Genomic DNA, 6,000 nt, shown 5'->3' on the forward strand with positions numbered 1-6,000 from the left:
TGACAGGTATCCATCCTAAAGTATCACATGGAATACTTCAGACCCGCCACCGCATGATCTGCTTATCATCTATGTAGCGTTGCCTTTCCCAGAATGTCATCAATGGGGTCATAGTGTGTGCAGCCTCCTCAGACTGGATGCTGTCACGTAACACTATATACTGAGGATTTATCCGTGTCTTTCCGTGGGTCGATGGTTCATCCTTTCTGCTGCTGAGTAGTATTGCATTACATGTGTACGGGAGGAAAAACAATTTTCACTCTGTCCTTCTACGTTCTTGGTTGAGCCCCACCCCCGCCCCGTAATAAAAGCCAGATTAACAGGAGAAAAACAGAAGTTTAAGAGCATGTATACCTCCTGTATACAGGGGAGATACCCAGAAAAACTGAGTCACTCCCTGAAATGGCCAAAGCCATCACCTTAAATACCAAATACCATCTTCAGATAAAAACAAAAGACCTTGGGGAAGGGGGGAAGCCAATAGTGGCAGGTTATCATGCAAAGCACAGTAAACAAGGGTATTGTATGCAGATTTAAGTCGGGAATTCTCCCTTGATAAGAGTGACTTGAGATTTAATCATCCTTCTATTTCTGGTGCAAAGAGAGACACGCCATTACAAATGGAGATTTCCTTATAAATGTCCTTCATAAAAGGTCAGTCTCTACTCAGTTTTTTCTATCTTTCTTTTTTTGAATTAGACTGAAATAATCCTTATGCCAGAGAGACATATATTGGCATGGTATATTCTGCTCACCTTGACATGGATATCCTCCACTTTGCTTATGCAGTCATCTAGTGAAGGATATCCTGATTTCTTCAGGTTTTTAGCCATTACGAATAGTGCTGCTGTGCATAATTGCACCCTTGTCTGCTTTTGGACATAGATTTTCAAAGCAGTTGCCTGTATGCTGGACGCATAATTGTTGGACCCCGAGGGGAGACTTGATTAGTTGTGGAAAAAGCTGCGGAACTGTCTTGCCACGTGGCTGTACATGCACCCCAGCTATGAGGAGGGGTTGCTTCTCACCCTCCAGCAGTCGGTGTTGCCATGGTTTTGTTGGAGTTTAGCCATCCTAGTAGGTGTGCTGTGATGGCTCACGATTTTAATTTGGAAATCCCTAATAGTATATGAATTTTTTGTATAATTTTTGTATGATTTTTATTATCTGTGTATCTTTTTTGGCGAGGTGTGTGTTCAAATCCTTACCCATTTTTAAAATGGGGTTGTTTTAGAGGTCTTTGTCCATTTTGAGTCCAAGTCCTTTACTGGATATGTGGTTTACAAGTATTTTTCTCCCAGTTTGTGGCTTGTCTTTTTTATCTTGGAGAGGCAGCAGTGAGTGGTGGCATGAAGCGAGATCTTCATTCCCTGCCCAGGAATTGAAGCTGGGTAGCCTGGATGAAAACCAGGAATCCTAGCCACCACCCCCACTAGCTCTTGCTCCCAGTGAAAAATGCATTTCTCATAGAGGTAAAAACTGTAAAAACAGGTACAAAGTTTATTATTAGAGACATAGCACAGCAACAAGTGGGAGAGCACACAGAGAAACAGTTTGTTTAGTTAAGACAGAAGGAAGGCAGAGATGCACACCGGGAGAGAAAGGGTGTGGAGACCCTCCCTAATGAGGAGGAGTGCAGTAAAGAGGCAGTTAAGTCACTTACATAGGGCAGTTCTTCCGGGTCTCTGTTCACCTCTGGTCAATTATCTGGTTTCTTTTTCCACACCTGCCCTGCCCTAGGACCCTCCCCAACATGCGTGCGCAACTTTTTTCCAAGATGGATTACAGCCCAGAGGCCTATGGGACGACCTTAGCATCACCTATTTTGGGGTGGTGCCCCTTCCTTTTTGACCCCGAAGGAACCTTTCTGCACATGTGCAATGTTTCCCTTGCCCCAAGGATGAGAAATGTATGACCTCTTGATCTTTTAACAGGGTTTAGTCCCACTGTGTCCCTCCCATAAAAATGTCCAATGTGTGATTATTTACGCTATTTTTGTTGCTGGTTTTCATATCGAGGTGCAGACCTCGAAATATAGACAGGAGTCTGGTCATAAATATGTAGTCCTGGAGCCCGTTTGTGTCTTGCTTCAGGAAATGTAAACAGGAGGCTGGTAATGAATGTCCAGCCTGGAGCCCATTTTTTTCTCATCGCAGGAAGTGTGAACTGGAGGCCAGTTGTAAATGTGTAGGCTGGAGACCATTTATCTCCTGCCTCATTTTGAGTTTCTGAATAAGGTCTTTGAGAGTAGAAATCTTTAATTTTATAAAGTCCAGCATATTTTTTTCTTTTGTGATTGGCCTTGTATGTTAAAACTCAAAGCTGGTGATCTATAGACGAAATCCAAAGTCTTGTCGATTTTCTTCTATGTTTCTGTGTAATTTTCATAGCCTTGCATTTGAAATGTCTGTGAATAAATTTGTGTGAATTTGGCATAAGTTTTAAAGTTCGTGTCTAGGGACTTCCCTGGTGGTCCTGTGGCTAAGGCTCCGTGCTCCCAGTGCAGGGGGCCTGGGTTCCATCCCTGGTCAGGGAAGTAGATCCCACGTGCCTCAACTAAGAGTTCGCATGCTGCAACTTAAAAAAGAAAAAGGTTCCGTGTGACACAGCTAAGACCCAGCGAAGCTAAATAAATAAATATTAAAAAAAAAATAAGTAAAGTCTGTGTCTATAATCATTTCATTTCTTACGGTTTCTAGTTAATTGCTCCTTAAGTATTTTGGAGAGTTCATGGGTCATTTGGCTCTATTTCAATTTGAATTTCCACAGGAGAACAGATGTAGCAGAAGCCGGGTCTCCTCAGAACCCAGTGGGGCTTTGGGACACTGTGGGGTCTGGTTCATGGTGACAGGAGCCAGGTCTCCTCTGGACCTGCTGGGAGGTGATGCTGCTAAAGGAAAAGGTGAGGAAAAGTGGGAGAGAAGGTTCTTGTGTCTGGTTGACTGCTGAGGGTGTCTGTCCTCAGAGCACCCAGGAGAGGAAGGGCTTCATGTGGAGCACTGGGTTTTTAGCCAGTTTTTGTGTGGTGTAGACAGAGTGCAGTGGTCTTTGGTGTGTGGTGTCCAGTTTTGCCAGCACCATTTATTGAGGGGACTGTTGTTTCCCCAGTGTATGTTCTTGGCTCTTTTCCTGTGAATTAACTTACCGCATAACCGTAGGTTTATTTCTTGGGTCTCTGTTCTGTTCCTCTGGTCTGCGTGCCTGTTTTTGTGCCAATTGCACACTTTTTGGTGACTGTAGCTTCGTAATGTAGTGTGAAGTCAGGGAGGGAGATGCCTCCAACCTGTTCTCCTTTCTCAGACTCCCTTTGGCTATTCAGGGGCCTTCGTGTTTCCACACAAATGTTAGGAACGCTTGCTATATTTCTGTGAAGAATGCCATTGGAGTTCTGACCAGGCTTGCTTTGCATTTGAACATTGCTTTTGGTAGAATGGACATTTTAACAGTGTTGTTTGCATCTATGAGCACGGGATGGCTTTCCATTCATTTGTGTCTGTTCAGTTTCTTTCATCAGTGTTTTACAGTTTTTAGTGTGCTTTCACATCCTTGGTTAAATTTATTCCCAGGTATTTTTTAGATGCAATTGTAAACGGGATTGTTTTGTTAATTTCTCTTTCTGATGGCACATTTTTAGTGTATAGAGAGAGAAGTGATTTTTAGGGCTTCCTTTGTGGCTCAGTGGTTAAGAATCTGCCTGCCAATACAGGGAACACGGGTTCGAGCCCTGGTCCGGGAAGATCCCACATGCTACGGAACAACTAAGGCTGTGCGCCACAACTACTGAGCCTGTGCTCTGGAGCCCGCGAGCGACCACTGCTGAGGTCGTGTGCCACAACTACTGAAGCCTGCTCTCTTACAGCCCGTGCTCCGCAAGAAGAGAAGCCACCGCAATGAGAAGCCCGTGTACCGCAATGAAGAGTGCCCCTGCTTGCCGCAGCTAGAGAAAGGCCTTGCACAGCAACGAAGACGCAACGCAGCCAAAGATAAATAAATAAATAAATATTTTTAAAAAATTTATTAAAAAAAAAAAGAAAGAGAAGTGATTTTTGTGTACTGATTTTTTACCCTGCAGCTTTACTGAATTTGTTTATTAGTTTTAACAGGTTTTTGGTGGTTTGATGTGGAAAACTAGAATTCAGATATCCCACTGTTTCTACCACAGGCAGGTCATCCACAGCACCCGAGACACAGTGGCTCCTAATATTATCTTCCCATGGTGCCTGTTAATAACGCGTGGACCCTACAAGACTGATGAGCGTTAGCACTTTAGGTGAACTGGATCTGGTTAAGGCTTGGCCTGTATTATGAAGTTTGATGTGTTCTCTGCTTTTTTTGGGCATGGTTTTGACATGGTTCTTTTGAAAAGTAATGTACTTCCCAGTAATTTCAAGTGTATAAAAACACTATAAGTAGTAGTAGAAAATACACCACCTCACATAAACTACTCCAGTGTGTTTTATGCAATACTGGGGTCCTCTCCCAGGGAACCAGCACATAAAGACCCAAAGACGAAATTTTATGGTTCCACCTTATAATCCTATCCACGGGCCCACTTCAACATGCACCATCTCCCCAACTCTATGGAAATGTCTTTTCCCATTCTGATCCAGTTTTGTTTCTCTGAAACCATTACTGAGAGTTTCCCTCATTTTGAAAACCTTTATGGATTTAAAACACACGAGATAAGTATGATCTGGGTGACCTTTTCTGTATGACCTCTTTGAGTTAGAATGTTTTCAGTGTTCATCCATGTTCTAACATGTATCATCAGTGCTTCATTCATTTTGTTCATTGTGATTAAAACTAACATTTAACATTTAAACCATTTTGAGTATACAGTTCTGTGGCATTGACTACATTCACATTGTTGTACAAATATTCTCACCATCCATCTCCTGGACCGATTCATTTTCCCCATGGGAAACTCTGTATCAATTTCTCTACATTTTTGCCAAAACTTGTTATTTTTAATTCTCTTGATTATAGGCCTTCTAGTGTTTGTGGAGGGGTATGGCGTTGTGGTATTAATGTGCATTTCCATAGTGACTAACGATGTTTAACATCTCTTCAGGTGTTTGTTGACCATTTGTATGTCTTATCTGGAGAAGGGTGTTTTTAAGTTCTTTTTCCATGTAAAAAATTGGGTTGTTTGCGGGGGTGTGCAGCTCCCCCGCCCAAGCCGGGTCCCGCTAAGCGCTCCTGCTGGCGGCGTTGGCTTCGGTGAGTCCAGCCTGGAGCGGTCTCCGCGCCACAGGGGCCCGCGCGCCGGGGCATCGCTAGCGGCCTCGCAGGGGCGCCGCTTCCTGCCTCGCGCTCGCAGGAGAGGGGACGCCCGGCCCCAGGCGCCCGTGCCCGGAGTGCCGAGACCGTGCTGCGCCGCGCGGACGCGGCGCCGGCGGGGCGGGTGTTGCTCGGCATTGGCTGCGGCTCACCTGAGCGCGCCGGCGGTCCGCGCGCCTCTCCCGGAAGTGGGCGTCCCGGCCAGAGCGCACCTGGCGCGGGGCGTCCTCGGGGTTCGTCGCCGTCAGCCGCCGGCGACCCGGCGCGGGTCTAGGTAGACAGCGCGCGGCCGCCGGGAACGATCTGTCCCCTGGGTCCCTGGCACCCCCGCGGCATCCGAGCGCGGAGCGGAGGGCCGCGGACCGCAGGTAAGGGGACAGGGGCTCGTAGGGGTGGGTGGAGGAGGGAACCACGACTCACACCAGAGCTGTTTGGCACAGTCGCGGAGCCCCGTAACATGGCGGCCGCAGGAAGGGCTCGCCTTTCAGTAGAGGCTTTGAGGACAGGCCCGAGCCTACCCCATCCAGTTTTACAAAACATGTGCTGGTGTAAAGCTCGCTCCCGCGCGGTTTTCCCAAGTAGCCAAGTGCCCCACGCGAGGTCTCTGCAAGGAGAACCTGAGAGGGCCCGTAGCCCTGAGAGACTTGCCCTTGGCTTATGGCAAGGCCGAGGGATTTATCCTGCATGGTGATTTCTCCTGCTGTGACCCCCCCCCCCCCA

This window comes from Eubalaena glacialis, chromosome 3, assembly GCF_028564815.1.
Source record: "Eubalaena glacialis isolate mEubGla1 chromosome 3, mEubGla1.1.hap2.+ XY, whole genome shotgun sequence".
In the NCBI taxonomy this organism is placed as follows: Eukaryota; Metazoa; Chordata; class Mammalia; order Artiodactyla; family Balaenidae; genus Eubalaena; species Eubalaena glacialis.